At 41.8% G+C, this 18,579-nt stretch overlaps 1 protein-coding gene across 1 annotated transcript in view; it reads right to left on the bottom strand.

Moving 5' to 3' along the window:
• Window positions 1–18,579, bottom strand: part of KCTD19 (potassium channel tetramerization domain containing 19) — a 955,229-nt gene that overhangs the window by 183,264 nt on the left and 753,386 nt on the right. The window lies entirely within an intron of this gene.

The following is an 18,579-nucleotide window of genomic DNA, read 5'->3' as shown; positions in this document are numbered from 1 at the left end:
CAGTACCTGACCTGTATATCCAGCTCCACCAAGGTAGAGTAATCCCCTTTGGAGGACAGCAGTAATACACAAACCACATAATAGGTTGATACATTGGCTGTACAGGGACACATAGGTGCAGGCAACAACTTTGAAGCAAGTCCACCTATATCTGAGCAAGCAGGTAAGTTCACAGGTGACTTCCTGTAAGGCTGACTATGACTATGAATTGAACATATCCACACCACCAAGGACAATTGCAACCATGTCTCCACATGTAAGTCTCAGATGAAACAACACAATTCACCCTGTACTGGTGGTAAAGAACACCTCATACACACATGCCATGGATATAGGCAACCTGCATCACACAGGTTAGGTGGGAACATCACCAACCTGTCCACCCCAGTTGTACAGGGAGATATGCACATCAACCATACTCCTCCCTTCATCAATGGTGAGCATGTACATACTGCCTACTGATGGCAACAACAGCATATCTCCATGGGGCATAATAACATCAGTGTCTGCCTCCTACATGAACTCAGGCATGTGCTCAGAGCTCCATCAAACACCACAGTCAAACACAGACCTGCCACCATCTGCACACCATCCACATGGAAGATGCCCACTGTCAACCCTCTACATAGAAATGAATGGAGGATAGAGGATTATGCAATCAAGTGTCCAACATTGGGGGGAATAAGACAGCTCAGGGACAGGTGTGTAATGCAAGCTGCTATAGCCATGACAGCTTGGAGGGTTTTGGTGTAGTCTGGATTATTTCCAAGTAATATCCCCTGTTGATGAGCATTTTGGCAACTGTATGAGGTCCTATGACCTTTTTCCTGTTAATGTCTTCCAGGTAACATGCAGAGTGCTTGCCTACCAGCATTCTCTGTTGGGGAAACAGACATCATCACCCAATATGTGATTGGACATTATGGCCTGTCATTTGGATGGAGAGCAGAAGATGTGCGGGAGAGGACTGCCCTGTGGAACAGTGTGGTCCATAGTGTAAATGATACCGACCTGCACAGCAGAACTTGTGAGCATGTGCAGCATCGGGCCACTGACCTCAAATGCCATGCCCGTCAATGGGCTGCTGCTGTAATGAGGGACTGGCTAGCCACAGGTGGGGGCCCAGCCATTCAGCCATCACTGACATCCACTGAGGAGCTCCTCACCACACTTGGGCCACACGTCGAATGCACAAGCCATGACACTGAGGGAAGCATTATGGCGGTAGATTGCATGCACACACACTGGATGAGGAGCGTGCAGGTAAGGGCCCAGTCGGGATTAGTACACTAATGTATCAGACATACATGTATCTGTACTGTATCTACATACATATGTCAGGTCTGATTGCAGTTGTGGATGGGATTTTCTAATGTACAGAGGTGTACATCTATGGTGAGGACAGGACATTGTGTATTATTGCGGTTAGTACTGTAGATGTGCAGACATGCTGCATCCATCCTGTAACAAGGCCACATGTGCGTCTGCTGACAATAACTCCCTCTCATAACTACCTAACGGCCCTCTGGTCTGCATATGGGATAGCAGCCTGAAGCTGGTGAGTATGACATTGTTCTGCTGTTACCTGGCAACACCCCAGGCATGTGAAGTGCATGCAACTTACCATGCACACAACCATTAGTAATAGCTATAATGTTTTATGTAATAGCTATATTGTTTGTTGTGCATGCTCACTTTGTGCTGGGGGTAACTGTATTGCATCACAGTGGCCACCACTGGGCCCTATCTGATGTGAATTCAACATTCCTGTAGCATACCTCACAACTTGTCAGTGCCAAGACATCTAGACAGAGGCCAGCAAATTGTACTGGACAAATGGCCTAATGTAGGGTCATGTTTGACATATTACTGGTATACAGTGGATATAAACTGTATACACACCCCTCTTAAGATGCAAAGTGTTCCTGTTACATACTAATTAGGACCACAACGTGGGTCTTGTAATGCCTTCTATGTGGGTAAAACCGAGAGACACCTAAAAGTAGAATCTATGAGCATTTAAATAATGTGAAAAGGAAAAACAGCACTAATGCTCTGTATAGACATACACTGGAATGCAGCAACACTCAGTTCTTTTTTTTTCAGTAATTGAAATGGTTCCTAGTGAAATAAGAGGGGGTCCCTGGGAAAGTAAACTAGAGTTGAAAGTAACGTTTTGGCAGATAACTCTGGAAGCCAACAGACCCCCCAGGGTTAAATGATTCTATTTCCATTTTACCCATTTTAGAACTTAGATCAGCCAAGCTATAATTATGTTTTGTTGTTGATTGTAATTTTAATATAAGAAATACAAGTTTTCATAGATCAGTTGATACAATATTTCTTTTTCATGTAGCATATATTTATTTACATCTATTTGTATATTTTATCATACTATTTATGAAGTATTTCATTTATTTTATAATGATTAAATAGTTTTAACTATAGGATGTTATAGATTATTTTAGTTTTTTAGATTATCTTCACAAAAGCACTTTATATTATATTCAATTTCATGATTTTTAGTTGTGAGCAGTATGTCTTTAATGGTTTTAATTAACTCATTAATCAATTAAATGAAATGTATATAATATGTGAATGTGGATGGTTTTATGTTATGTCTGGTGAAGTCTGAGGGATACTCAGACAAAACGCCTTGTTCAAATTCAGCATTAATATTGTTAATAAAAGTTTGTGGTTCTACGTGAAGCTTTTCAACAGTCCGGTTTTTAGTTATTTGGTATACTTTTCTGGGCCAGGTCTATTTGTGTGGTTTTTGGATTTTTGGTCATGTGTGACACATTACTGGTATACAGTGGATATAAATTGTATACACACCCTCTTAAGATGTAAGGTGTTCCTGTTACATACTAATTAGGACCACAATATGACAGTCCACACCTATTCCAGCCTTTAATGTGACCCATAACAGGTACAGTTCACTTGTAAAACCAAGCATCTGTACTCATGTATTGCACCTACAAGGCAGGCCACCTGTGAGGGTGGCAGACGTCCTATCAGCATGATGTTTCAGTAAGGTATGATACCTCGTGTTGCCATATGTGTCAGTACACTCACTGTGGTTTATTTGGCTATAATATCACATACATGGGCATTGTTAAGGCACACAGACCACTTCTGACCATGTATAGGTTTCAAACATATGGATATTCCAGACACATCTGTACAGAGGTCTGTACAATGGTTTAACCCACTACACGTGAGGCAGATGCTGTTACCACACTATATAAAGTAATGGCAGCATACCAGGTTTAAATTCTGCTGTTTCTTTAAAACCCATATTAGCTCACATACAGCACACAAAGATAAAATAATGTGTGTATACATAGTTTTTAATATTAACATGTGAATTTTTTATATATGTATGTGTGTTCTTAGTTGTTTTAGTAGTTTTGTACTTCGTATTGCTTTAAATTGTTCACATGATGGTTGGGCTGCATGTCATGTGATTTTATGACTCCTATTTAAAATGCATTTTAGTTGAACATGTATTAAGCATTGAGAAAGGGTTTATTACCTGAAAGCTTTGTGTGTTGATATAAAGGTTTTTTTCTGCTCAGCGTTGGTGGTTTTTATAGCATTTGGTGGTCACCAACTGTGCGTGGTATACACCTCAAAATGGTATAAGCCACACATAATATGATCCTCACACACACACACACACACACACACACACACACACACACACACACACACACACACACACACACACACAAACAGTTGCCAGCATTAGGATTAGAACTCCTGCCTATCTAGGTATTCCTACTATAGTGCTATACAGTTATTAATCATGCCACAGAGCTTATACATTTCCACCTTTTCCAAAGGTACTTCTAAGGTGGATGACATCAACAGGTCAACTAAATTGGAGTGAAGGGAAGTGTAAAGGTTAGTACACAGGTCAAAAATGGTATGAGCCAGAAAGTACATGATTCACAGAAACATACATACACACACTTGCCAGTATTGGGATTAGAACTCCTGCCTATCTAGGTATTAGTACTAAGCAGTTATCAGACACACCACACAGCTTATACATTTCCACCTCTCCCAAAGGTACTTCTACGGTGGATGACATCAACAGGTCTACTAAATATGAGTGATGTGAAGTGTAAAGTGTAGTACACAGGTCAAAAATGGTATGAGCCAAACAATACATGCTTCATACACACATACATACACACACTTACCAGTATTGGGATTAGAACTCCTGCCTATGTAGGAATGTCTGCTATAGTGTTGCACAGTTACTGCATGCACTATAGAGCTTACTAAACTTTCACATGGCCAAAGTGGCTGACAACTGCACAGCTGTGGTAAAGTATTACAGGTGGCAGACAGTCTGCCTTTTGTTCCACCTGTACATCATGCTAGTTCCTTCTGTCCTGCACTTCAACTAGCATTACGGCTTGGCACTTCACCCGGTTATTGTATAAAGAAGTGTGGCACACCTTGGAGCTGTCAGCAGTACTCGTTCATCACAGATGTAGCCCCAGTACTTACTAGTTATGTCCACCCCTCCTGGTATGTTTGAAGGGCAGTTAACCTGGTGCACTTGTCCATTCTGGGGTCACTGTTGCAACTGCTTCATATACACAGACAACCCTCCCCTCTAAACTCCAAACATGCAGACCTGTGATGGTGGTTGCCCATATATCATCCAATGTGGACATATGCACTCTCCAGCAAAGACTGCACTAGCAGGTCAAGAGGATAAGATCAACATCTGCACCAAACCATGTGGAATATGTAGCTCACCATGAAACCCACTTTGACAGCCATGACATACAGTGAAAAGCCACAAACCCACCTTCCCAGAAGCACTCAATGGACATTTACCCAGACAGCACAGACCAGCAAGGCAGATGCCCACTCAGACACTGCGACATGGCACATGGCAAGGGACACATATTTAACCTACACAGTGTGCCCCAACCTAAGCTCCTAAGGCTAACTACCTTGCACAATACAGCAATCATGGGTAACTCAATACTGAGGCACACACATCATACTCACTAAGTTGAATATGGAGCAGGTAACAGCCAAATATCTATCACATACCAGCATCTACCATATGACACAGCCAGTCATGTCACTCCACAACAACTATGAGTATCACTCCGTATCCATGTGGGTGTGAATGGCTTGGGACACACCTCCCTGGACTTCATGACAGGAGACATGGTTGAACTCTCTGATTATGCGGTCCAGGCAGGTGTGACAGTAGCCCTTGGCAGTGTACCGCAGTCACCCAGAATGATGCTGCGGTACTGTCAACAGATGATTGACTGCAACATTGGCTTATGTGTTATGTGTCATTCTCAGGGGATCCAGAATCTCTCTGCTTGGATGACATGATTGACAGAACCCAGTGACTTGCCATGGATGTCCTACATCTATCACCATTGGGTTGCCAGGTACTGGATACGTGTCTTGCCACCCCTATGATTCCTTATTAGGCAGTGTTCCTAATGTTATTACCACCATAACAGGTACACATGTATGCAACCTGAGGGTCATGCTGCTCAACAATGGACATCTAACTGTCAGGACACAGTCACTCATAGCAGTCAGAGTGGAGGACCCATGTCTGCTGCAATGTAGAGGTGGTTCACAGCAGCAGACAGCAGACCTGCAGTATCAGGCTATGACACATTCCACAGCTGTCAGCCCCCAAACATGGATCACACCACACTTCCACAGGTGGTGTTGTCTCCATATTTATTATGGATAGGAACACCTCCAGACTAGTATCCCATCATACTGCATTGGCGATACTTCTGGTACAACTGCCTTGGGCTAATAGTGCAATCCAGACCATAGCCTGCTATGGGTTAACATGTATGTCCCTAGACTGTCAATGCACATTCCTCAACACCCTGCTATCTATGATGGTTCAACGCATCACTGATATAGTACGAGTCCTCAACTACCCCTCCATCACCTGGGGAATGTAGCCAAGCACCAGTGCAGTGGCCCAACACTTCTGGGATTCATCATTTCCATTGCCCTAGACCAGCTCATACTGACCCATGGTAGAGGATGCAACAATCTTGACCTGTGTTGACTACTTAGATATGGGACTGTTGCTCATCCACAGATGTCAATCCCTGCATGGTGAGATTCACACAGGCTGTAATCAACATGGAACTCAACATGTCAGCCACACCCCCACAAAGATAACCACCTGGCAAAACCTCTCCAAAGCTGATTTTGCAGCCATGAAAACAGGGGTAGATGTCTTCACTGCATCCATGGCAATGGGAAATACTTGCATGACTGTGGAATCATACACACAGGCACTGTACAAACAGGTACATGAATGCATGATACTAGCCAGAGCCAAGAGAACCCAGACACTGTCCTCCAAACACTGGAAGACAATGTGATGGTCCCCTGCCATTACTAAAGTGTACATCAGAAGGAGGATGTTGTTACAGGGAAAGGTGGTCCCATGACTGTTGAACTCCCTTTTTAGCCTCAAACACAACTTTGGATCCCTCATGGAATCCCCGACAGGCATCTATGACAACAGAGATGCAGCAGACACTGACAACAATCACAACAGCCTCTGATAGTTACATAAACAACCTCCACAGCATTAAACACAAGTGTTGCGAGTTACTACACAATGCTAATACCTATCCTGAGCCAACAGATACTGGCCACAGTCTTGGGAACACATTCAGTGCTAGCTTTACCTTTCTCTCCTCCACCAAGTGAAGTGCTGAGTGAATGTGTTTTCACATGCTGTATCTCATTTCCATTCTAGGCAACTGTGTGTCACCAGGATGTGGCCCTGCAGCAAGACCATGGGGTGATGCAGTGTGGTAACACATCCACCATGTCATAGGCAGGGTACAGTATGTGCACAGTAATCCCTGGTCTGTAACACAGTCATTGCATATGTCTCACAGATTATAGGGCTGAGGGTTGTACATAGGAATATGCTGAGCATATGCCTCACAGATTATAGGGCTGAGGGTTGTACATAGGTATATGCTGATTTACATCATCTGTTGTAGAATGGAGAATGGTACATGTTCTGGTTTGGACACACCTCTGATTGCTAATAACCACAGCCACAAGGGATATTCATCAACCAAACACACTGGGATTACTATTCACTCACACACACACACACACACACACACACACACACACACACACACACACACACACACACACACACACACACACACACACACACACACACACACACACACACACACACAAAACTGTCAGTACTGAGATCCATAGGTTCATCCTCTTCATAGGTGTGTAATAGGTGAATGGGCCTGAAGGCTGTACAAGGCTAGCCCAAGGGAATACCCTGGCATTAGGCCACATGAAAATAGTCCCCAGTGTGGCTCAGGAGTATAGTCAGTGGAGTGGTCACCAGGGGTGGGTATTGTATTCCCCATCCACTCATCCAGATTTCTATTGTGGGTGGTCAGTGATGTGCACTCCTTCCCATGTATGTGATTTATATTCTGTAACATGGACAGTGTCTGGGTTGTGCACGCCCCACATGCATGTTCTTTGAAGTGTGGAAGTGTGTTTGAGGTCTCTGGGGTATGTTGTGTGGACAGATTGGTATCTTCTGATGTAGCATTCCTGACCTCACTTGGTGAGACCTGGCTATGTAACTGAGGTAGTGATTGCACCTACACTGACAGTATGATATGGGTATTCATTGGAGTTATTGGTGTCTGTCCATACAGGGCATGTGTATAAGACATGGTATTCCCTTTGTGGGGTAAGTTTGCAGACTCTACAGTTGTTGCAGCTGTCAAGTGGGGAACATGGCAAAAGGGGCACTGTACACACTGATTGGGCTACTGAGGGGATGGAACAGGGTGCCATGTCATTTTACTCGCTGGATAACACACACTCAGTCAAGAGATATAACACATCAAAGTACTTTCTGATGTCAGTGGCACTCTTGTGGTCAACATGCATGTAGTCTACTGCAATCACACCGTGGGTACGATCTGTGAGGCAATATGCAGGGGAACGACCGATATAATGGTTGTTGTCTAGCCAAGTGTGTTTGTGTGTGATTTGTGGATGGAGAATGGTCTCTGAGTGTTAGAAGGGTTGCCTAAATTGTTCACTAATCCATACTGTCATGTAGTCATTGCACATGGCACTAGACATTTAGGGCTATGGATTGTCTACACCAAACTCTATGGTATTTGACAACTGTTGGCCTTGTAATGTGGACAATGGGACATATACTAGGTCCTCAATATAATAATTTAGCAAAACCCTCCCTCCAATGGATCCTGTTATTACACAATCACACCAATCTCCACACAGGATGCTGATCACACACACACACACACACACACACACACACACACACACACACACACACACACACACACACACACACACACACACACACTTGCCAGTACTGAGTTTGAAACCCCTACCTAGCTATGTACTGCTACTACAGCATTAAGCATTTATCGCACACACCACAGAGCTTATAGGATGGATGTTGTCCCAAGGTACTTCTAAGGTGAGGAACATCACCAGCCCTTGTAAATACTGGCATTGGGTGATGTATATTTTACCCTCCACACACATTTACATTTGCCAGGAGTGAGGTTCAAACCTCTATCTATCTGGTTAGACCATTATGTTACGCATTTACCACATGCACCACTGACCTTACATGGTTTAGGGCTGCCAACAGGTACTTCTAAGGTGAATGATATCTGCAGGACTGCTAAAGTTAAGCACGCGGATGTGTACTGGGTGTAAATGAGGCCAAAATCTTTGAGGTACGGACATATATATGCAGACATATGTACATACACAACACTTGCCAGGAATGAGATTCTACCCCTACCTATGTAGATATTGCTACTATATTGTTCTGAATTTATCACACATGCCACAGAGCTTACATATTGGAGATTTGTACACAGGTATCTTTGAAGGTGTGTGACAGAAACAGTGCTAAAGGAGGGGTAATGGAAGTGTTGTATGTTTGAATGACCACAAAATCAGGTCTCTACAAGGATACACACACTCTCTCACACACTCACATTTCCACAGTTGCCATGATCAGGATTGGAACTCCTACCTAACTAGTTTGCAACACTATAGTATTACACAGTTATTGCACGCACCATGGAGCTTATATGTTGGAAAGCTGTGCAAAGGTATCTTTGAATGTGAGTGACATTAGCAGCAGTGCTGTAGGAGGGGTAAGGGAAGTTTAGTGAGTGTGAATGGCCTCAACCACATTCATCTAGAAACACACACACACACACACACACACACACACACACACACACACACACACACACACACACACACACACTCACACACAGCTTTACATTTGACAGGACTGAGATTACAACTGCTACATGGATACCTATTTGTACTGTAGTGTTACACAGTTATCACAAGCACCACTGAGACTATAGGGCTGAGAGACATCCAAAGGTATTTCTACAGTGAATGACATCAACATGTCATGTGATATAGGCCAATGGGATGTGTAGTGGGTGGGACAGGCCTTATAATGGGATTCTCTCTGTCACTGTCTCTTTCTCTTCCCCACATCTCAGTGTGTGTGTATGTTTGACATATTATATTATGTCGGCCTTAGATATGTGTGAGTATTCCTATCCTATGTGTGTGTGTGAAGTATCAATGGTATACAATTTGGTGTGTGTGTGCGCAGACAGCTATGAATAACCGATATCTATAGCCAACTGTGTTGTAAGACATGGGCTTCATTTCTCTAAGTGTAGGAGCATGCCCAGTATGACTTTCTATATTGAGTGTTTGCATCCATTCCAGGGAGGGTTGGAATCCAGTTCAGGGTTTTGTGTGCTACAGCTACACCTAGCAACCTCTTTCTGCAGGATATCTGTAGATAGGTTGCCACCAATATGGAGACACAATCAGCTTAACATATGGGAGAATACTGTAACTATTCCTGTCTGTGCTGTTTGTGTGACATGTTTGGTTCTAGCATATATTTTCTGACATATGTACTATTTTACACTGTGATGTGTCATGTCATCAACTACTGACAGTTATCATTCTTTGCTCACAGTTATTTACCGGGAAATACAAGATGAATGAAGCTGAGACCTATTCTGCGGCATATAGACTACACATTCTGGCACACACCTACCATTGTGGAGGGGTAGCTACAGACAAAAGACTGCTGGTTCTGCGTAAATGGTCCAGCACCTTGTTAGTATGCTGGCTGGGGATCACCTCCTTGTGCTTTTCTCAACTGAATGTAATGGCCATATCCTGCTGCGGCCATACCTCTCAGCTGTACAGATACACCCAGGTTATCCAGAGGCAGGACTCATATATCTGGTCAGTTTACCTTCACATTGTGGTTTAGAAGCATTTTTCTGGCTATTCATTCATGGGTTTGCAGTCAGGGGTAGTGTGGGTGGACATTAGAGTTTCAGACTTCACACACTCCATGACATCCATGCTTCTACACCCCCCTCCTGTTATTCTCTCCTCCACCTAACATTATGTAAGCAATATCTTATAGGTATCCCTATAGTTGGGCCTTTATCCCAGTAGTATTTATGGCCTGATCCACAGTCCTTGCAGTAGGACATGGGGAGGCATGCTACTGGCATTTGTCAACATGGCCTTGCATTTGTTTTCTGTTTACTGTTTTAGATTGTTAGTTGGGACCCCCTGACATTCCATACATTGGCACTATGGGTGAGGCATGGGCCTTTGCCAGAGGACTGTAGGCTATTTGAGAGTGCTGCAGACCATCTGTTACTGCATTTCTACATGGGATTGTGGGTGGGGTGTGCACACCTGCAGACTAACATTTGAAATGACTGTACTTGCATTTCGGTTGCTCTGTTGGCCTCCATTTCATATTGTATTGTGACCTATCATGCAGACAGGAAGCATATTAGTAGAATGCATGTTAGATCTTAATGGCATATATTTCAGTTTCAGACTTCTTACCCTTCAGAATTAGAATGAAACTGCCAGACCTGTTCTAGTATGTCTGTGTAGGTCTGGTGGGGGCTGTTCACCATTGCCATCATTTGGAGGCCTTAGCCCCGTCCTTTCTTCATGGTCATCTAAACCTGTCCTGCTGGGTGAGGCTGGTGGTGGGTATGTGACCCTCATAGACATCCATGTGTGTGACCTACTGACACCCATATTTCTTTGGGCCAGCACATGTACTACAGGTTGTCACTTTGTGTAGTGCTACCTAGTATGTTGACACCAGTATTTGTTATGAATTTCCTGCTGTCCCATATAGCTGTCTGCTGCTATCCCATTCAGCCACTCAATTCTCTTGTATGCTTGCATTCATATCATACATACATACAAGTATGAGAACATACTATTCCATTCAGTAACTGATAGGAAGAGTGACTTACCTTGTTGCTGGGCCAGTACTGAGGACAGTGCTGGAGGACTGACTATGTTGGATGCAAATAGTACACTCCTTACAGATGGTAAAGCTCAGGAAGTGTCATGTTTGGCATCCTTTTTACTGTATGTGCGATTCAGAGAGAGGTTTCAGTCCCTGGGTTCCTATAGTGTCAGTGTGTGTGCTATGCATTGCCTCTTTGCCAAGTCCTGGGCATACTGTGTGTGCCTCCTTCTGCCTACAGGGGCAGGCTCAGGATGTTCCTCCTCTGAGTCCCTCTGTGCCTGTGCAGGCCTTGGTAATGGTAGGGGGCTGTGTGACCCTGCCCCATGCTGTTCCTACTGCAGCTGTTTCTGCAGGATCATATTGTGTAGCATAGCAAATACTATGAACATTTGTGTACATGTAGCTGGGCAGTACTGCAAGGCTCCTCCGGATATGTCAAAGCAGTGGAACAGTTACTTGAGCATCCCAAACACACACTTTAGAAAGATCCTGGTTTGTGTGTGTGCCTCTTATGGTGTTCTTATTCAGGTGTGTGTGCATTTCTGATGGGTGTCATCAGCCACGGCTCCAGTGCATAGCCAGCATCTTCCACTAGATGGCTATATGGGATGTCCCCCCTGGCAAATGCCTGCTACAGCTGTGAGCAATGCCAGATGTGGGAGTCATGATAGCTTCCAGGGCTGCCAGCACACACATTCATGATAATGCTCTGGGAATTGCACATGACCTGGCAGCTGATGGAGGGGAAACCCTTGCGGTTTATGTAGACCCTGTCCCACTCACCGGGTGGTGGTTTGATGTGGATGTGCATGCAGTCTATAGTACCAACTACCTCAGGGTATTCTGTGGGTATTCTGGTATACAATAGAAGAGATGCATACATCTGGTCAGCACCTCGTGGGCAGTGGGGAAATATATGTTCTCATTGGCATGTTGTGTCATGGCATCCAGGAACTGGTGGAGTACCCTGGATGCTGATGCCTGTGAGACCCCCATGATATCCCCAGTTGGTCTTTGGAAGGTACCTGTGGCTAGTATTCTTAAGCCTAGACATACCTTGGTATCCACTGGGATGGGTTCCTCTCTATTAGTTCTGTTTGTGAGGCGTGGCTGGCACAGCTCAATGATTTGCTGTAGAGTGTTGAATGTCCCTGTCCATCCTATAGCGGTCTACTATCTCCAGCTCATACAGGCCCTGGTAGGTTACCCTAGGTCTGTACACTCTTCTCCTTCTCCTCACTGTGGGTCAGTTGTCAGCATTCGCCTCCTCACCACCCTCAGTCTCTAGCATATATTGATGGAGTAAAGCAGCAACAGCCTCTAACATTTTTAGTTAGTTTTGCCAGTTAAAAATCCTCCATCTGTGTACACCGGTGGTTTTGAGTTTGCGGGAAAAAACAGTCTGTAGTGTGTTTGCATAGTTTATATTGGTGTGCTGGGCTGCTGCATGTGTAATTGGCTGATTCTGATACATTCTACCTGCCAGGTATGCTAATTCTCCTTGATTGCCTTTCCAGTGCTGCCTCCCCTTCCCAGTTCCTCCCTATTTAAGCCCCAAGGTGCGCCATGCATACCCAGTGCTCAAATGTAAACAGTGCTGCCATTTCCTCTTTTTTTTTCATTTAAATCCAAGTGCATTGTGCGTACACCTGTTTAGGCTATATACACAGTGCTCAGGCACATCTGACACACCCTCTTCCTTAGCTGTGCTTAGCTAAGGGTAAACACAGGCCACAGAGTTCCAATGAGCTTACAGCAAGCATGATACACCCCCTTATGAAGTCATTCATCTCTTACATTTGCACTATTGTATTGCTGCACCTACATGGTTGGGTACAAGCTGACACTTTGAAGAAATCTGTGATTCAGTATAACTCCCCTCATTGCATACCCCAGTGTGTAGCTCGTTAGTTACTGCACTTAAACAGACCCTTTCCCTTTGACAACCAGTGCTCCCTGATACTGTTTGCATTCTGCATGCCATTGACTATAATGGCAAAATGCAGAATTGACTTTTCTCTTTTTTTAATTTATTTTCGGCATGATCCTGTTTGACGCCGCTGCCCTAAGCTTAAACGGCCAAAATCGGGCAAAAAAAAAAAAGTTTAATTTAAAAAAATAATAAACTGTTTTTAATGCCAATGGCCTTATATTTGGCCATTGGCATGTGTGTTTGACTGTAATACATGCTTTCCACAAGCTGTCCTGCATCCGTTTGTTCAGATACAGAAATGTATTCAGTTACTAACTGAATACATTTCTGCTCTGACACTGTTCCTGCACTGAGTCCTGCCAGCTTCTTGGATTGCAAAATCACCTCATTTGCATGTTTTTTACCAGCAGATGAGGTGATTTGCATCCAGCACAGCTCTTCATGCAGGAACAATGCAGGGCCACTCGTGGATCGTACCGGGATCGCAAAGTGGCCATTTTCCATGCAGGAGTGGCTACATTGTTCCTCCACAGAAAGCCATTCGTGAATCCGGGGGAAAGTCTAAACCAACTTTACTAGAAGTAGTGAATATAGCAACAGAGATAAAACAACTGGAATTAAGATCTTTAGAAAAGAGTAGGAGCAAAGTACAAAGACAATTTTTGAATTGTGAGAACAATACATGCAGAGGAGGTACTAAGTTTAAAAGAAGGCAGGATTTGAAAGACTTATGTCTGACTGACAATGACTGGATAGATCATAAGTGATGTATAATGTTTGCAACTAAAATTATATCAGTATGGTTTGTTCTAATTTAAATAAATGTATGACTGCCTATGTTATACATGATAATTTAATAAAAATGGTTCTTGTTTAAAAAAAAGACCTACCAACAGCAGTGGTATTTTCATACATTCTGCTCCCCTCTGGATCATTAATGTTCTGTTAATGTTGTCAAATGTTTACCTCCCAAAATCATAGTGATCCATATCTATCAGTTTTGGCATCACCTTTTCCATTCTTTTAGTCAATATAGACATAAACACTTTATAACCATTGTTATGACTGAAATGGGACTGTATGAAGCTGGATCTGATGGGTCGTTACCCCCTTTAGGTATTACAGCTACCAGTGCTTTCTTCTAGCATGTTGGTGCTCCTCCTCCTCTTAAAATACTGTTAAATAAAATCTTCCAGATCTTTATCATTTTTCTCCCTAGCTTCCAAACTTGTACAGGAATACCATCTATTCCTGGGCATTTTCCTGTTGATTGGTTATTCATCACCATTTTTATCTCATCTCCTCCTATCCTAACTGCTAGTAATTGAGACTCATCTGCTTATAACCTTGACATATTTAATTCTTTCATAAACATTTCCATTTGTACTTTTTCTTGATTTCCATATTGCCCTCCTTTATACAGACTTTTGTAAAATTTTGAACTATTTCTAGTACTTCTACTGAATCTCTTGTTATCTTCTATGTTATAGGCTCCCTCAGTTTGGTGACAACCCTTTCTGCTTTCTGTTGCCTGAGTTGTTGTGTTACAAGTTTTTGTGCTCTGGAGTTTTTATCAAAAAACAGTTGCTTAAGAGCAATCTTTCTAAACTCATGCACATTATCAAGGATATCCATTGTTTTCTGTCTAGCATTCTGCAATTGCTCCTTTTCTTGTTCTGTGAGATTCCCCCTACTCTGCAATACTTCAACCTTTGTCAGTCCCTATAAATAATTCTTACTTCTTAACCGTGTTTATCTTTCTTTCATTTCCACATTAACCATATTTCTCTTTCTTTCATTTCCACCTTATTTTTAAACTCCCTCCACTTTAATTTTATCCCACTCTCTAGCTATATTTTCAGAAGAAATTTCTATCTTCTCTAGTAAATCGTGAATAATTTCCACTGCCCATCAGTTAAATTCATCTCTTTTCAACAGTAGGCAGGAAAGCACCAGTGTCTCATTATGTTAAAAAGTTATTATTCCCACCTTTGATGTGTAACAGCTTTTTTAAGTGTCTTGTTCCAGCTTTTGTGTTATATGCATACACTAATGTTTGTTAGGTTGATATTTTATACAGTTGTTTCTTGTAATATCCATTTGAGTCGATGTCACATCTTACAAAACTTTTTGTTTTATTGAAAGCCCTCAAACAAAAAATAAACACATCTCCAATACTGACCTAAAACCTATTAACTTAATACTAACACACAAAACTATGTACAATGGAAACATCTGACCCAAACTGACAGCCACACTCATAATCTTGGGTTAACCTAAAAGAAAGGTTAAGAATGCTAAGACGCATGTTGCAGCAGGCACTTCTGTTAAGTACTGTTTGGTTTTATCTTATCTTTATTACTCTCCCAAATTTGGGAAAACACTTGAATGCTTTCAGAAAACATTAGCTCTTAGCTATTGAAAGAAATAAGTATTATGTTTTTATTGCTCATTATCAGATTGTCTCCATGGAGACAAGAGAACCAGATACAAAGTTGCTTCTACAAGCACTCATTTGTTTGCAGACAATGTTCTTTTTTATTTATTTGCTTTCTCTTAAAACTTGTTACTAGACCAAGCCAATGGACATAATCCAGTCATTCCCCTATGCAAGAGTGAAAGAAAAAACATCAAGTTTTTTCTTGTATCCTGCTCCTTTGACCAGACCTTTCTTCTTTTACACTGCAGTACCTACATTTCTTAAAATGAACAAGGAGAAAGAAAAAAAGAAGGACAATTTAAAACAGGGGTATCTGTTTATTTTAGTATCCCCTTTACATTTGAATATAACTGAGAAAACTTTACTTTATATCATGCAGATTATATCATGCATTATAAAAACACTACTATTAAGAACATTCTGTTTACATACAGTTAACTCTTTCCTTCCTCTTCCCCCTCCTAAATGTTCTTCCAAACACTAATGGCATGTAAGACATAAGATTTAGAGTCCCCTACAAATTTAACAGTCAAAAAAAATCCAAAAATCCAATATTTCCAGGATTTGTTGTTGTTCTGTCATGTTTCACAAATATAATTATTACTTTGTAATCCCACATTTATTTTTATTCATGTTGAGCTCCATCTCTCAAATCCAGTATCTGCTTAATTTCTAATGTACTCCCAGTTCTTCAAGTCTTATGCTTGTTTTCTGTTTCTCAAGCATTTTCCTTTGAAACACTGGAAAATGTTTCAGTGGCACAGTCTCTCTGTGATCCTTATTACCAGAAGAACAAGAACTAGAATATCCTTCTGTTTCATAACTCACTTTTTGTTGGATAAACTTTTGTATTTCCTCCTTAGTATTCATCAAAAAATGATTTTGTCCCTGTGGCTGATGAATGAATATTCTGAAAATAGATAGCTATAGCAGCTTGAATTTCATGCCTTCTTCTCGACATTCCCTGATTAGTGGAATCAATTTACTGCTCTTCTGTCTGGTGTCAGTGAGCAATCATTTTACACAAACACTCTTCTTTCTCCCACTTTTAGTACTTTGTCCTTCTGCCACAGTTTTGTCAGAATCAACTCCTTCTGCTGATAGGATTGCATCTTTACTATTAAAGGTCAAGGTTGCTTTGCATGGCCAGGTTTCGAGCATCCACATGATGTGCCCTTCAATTAACAACTCCCACCGTGGAATATCAGTCCAGTTGCTTATTCATGCTTTCATAAAATTAACTTCTTCCAACTTCTCTGGTACAGCAGAAAATCTCAGGTTTTCCTTATGTCTTCTAATTCTATTAATTTTTGAAACATCTCTTATTCAGCAATCTCACATTCAGCCAGCCTTTTCTTTATTATGTCCTCTGTTTTTTTTTCCGTTTTATCACCTCATATGAATATGTTTTTAAAGCATCCTCCATATTTTCCAGCCTTTTATCTGAGCTGATATACTCTTTCGTTGTTTTATTTATTTTAATCAGTACATTTGACTTATTTTTCCTCTAGGTTACTGGAAGATGTGTCTTGCATCAAAGCTAGAGCTTGTACTGCTTTTTGCTGAATAGACATAGAATTCTACCCAGACAGTGTTTTTTCCTCACATTTTGAGATTTGTTTTCTTTCAGGTTCTCTGAATTTCTTTTTTGCTGCCATCCAGGCAGTGCACTTACAACCAGTTACTGAAATTTACCCCAAAATATGAGTTTATTGGCTCTGTCTTCTGAGTTTCTGTTTTCACACTGGGAGAGCTGAAATTAAGCTGTTACTCAATGTTCAGCCATCTTGGAAGTCCAAGGCATAGCAGAACTTGTCAGAGATTTGGGATGCTAGGCTTAAAAAGGCCCTTGAAGTCATTAGTCTAGTAAATGCCTATAAACCTATGAATCTCTCTGTTTTCATTCCAGAGCCTAAAAATGAGGGAGAAAGAATTTTACTGTATATGGATGTCCACAGGGAACAAGGATACTACACTGGTAAAACAAAAACTTTAAAACTTATATTCTATGAAAGTAAGAAAAGGGACAATCTGTGTCAAAATAGGCAATCACTACATTATTGCCTAATGTTATTGTTTTATTGTTATTCTCCAGCAAGTTTAGGGCCTATTCTATCAGGGATCTGGCTATTCTTGTGTCTTTTTGGAAAGGGGTGGATTGCAGAAATATACTAGAGGCAGTAACTTGGTCTTTGTACACACTATAACCAAACATTACAAACTGGATTCCTCCTTTAGGTCCAGAGCAGGCTTTTCTGAGGCTGTTCTCCATTCTCCAGGGGCTCTTCTTCTTCTGAGGCAGGAAAGCTGTGATGTTTTAGCACCCTTGACACTGACTTTATACTGCTGTTCTGAATGTATTCAGTAGCTAGAATGCAAGGAAGGTGCCCTAAAGCTTTGGAAACTTGCTAACTGCTCTGATGCTAGCAGGATACATCCCATATAGCTTATGCTACTACAACAGTGATCTATTCAAACATTTACTGTTATGATAAGTTTATTTAAACAGTTGTACTTTCTATCAGTGTCTGCAACAACAGTGTCTGAGTCTGTGGAGGCATGAAAAGTATTAAGTAAAATGAGAAAATGCTCAGGCAGATATAAAGTGATTTTGAAAAATTAAGATATTACCCTCACTGCTGCTTGAATTGTAATTGCACTTCAGCAGTGGTAAAAAGTTCAGAAAGTGGCATAACCCACATGAGAAGGGTTAGGAGAACAAAAGGGTGGAAATATCATCCTGTATTCCTACAGTTTTCCCAAATATTGCTGTTGTTTTAG

This window comes from Protopterus annectens, chromosome 8.part0 (genome assembly GCF_019279795.1).
Source record: "Protopterus annectens isolate FY-2018-M chromosome 8.part0, PAN1.0, whole genome shotgun sequence".
NCBI classification, from domain to species: Eukaryota; Metazoa; Chordata; order Ceratodontiformes; family Protopteridae; genus Protopterus; species Protopterus annectens.
This window is presented reverse-complemented; position numbering and strand designations above follow the sequence as displayed.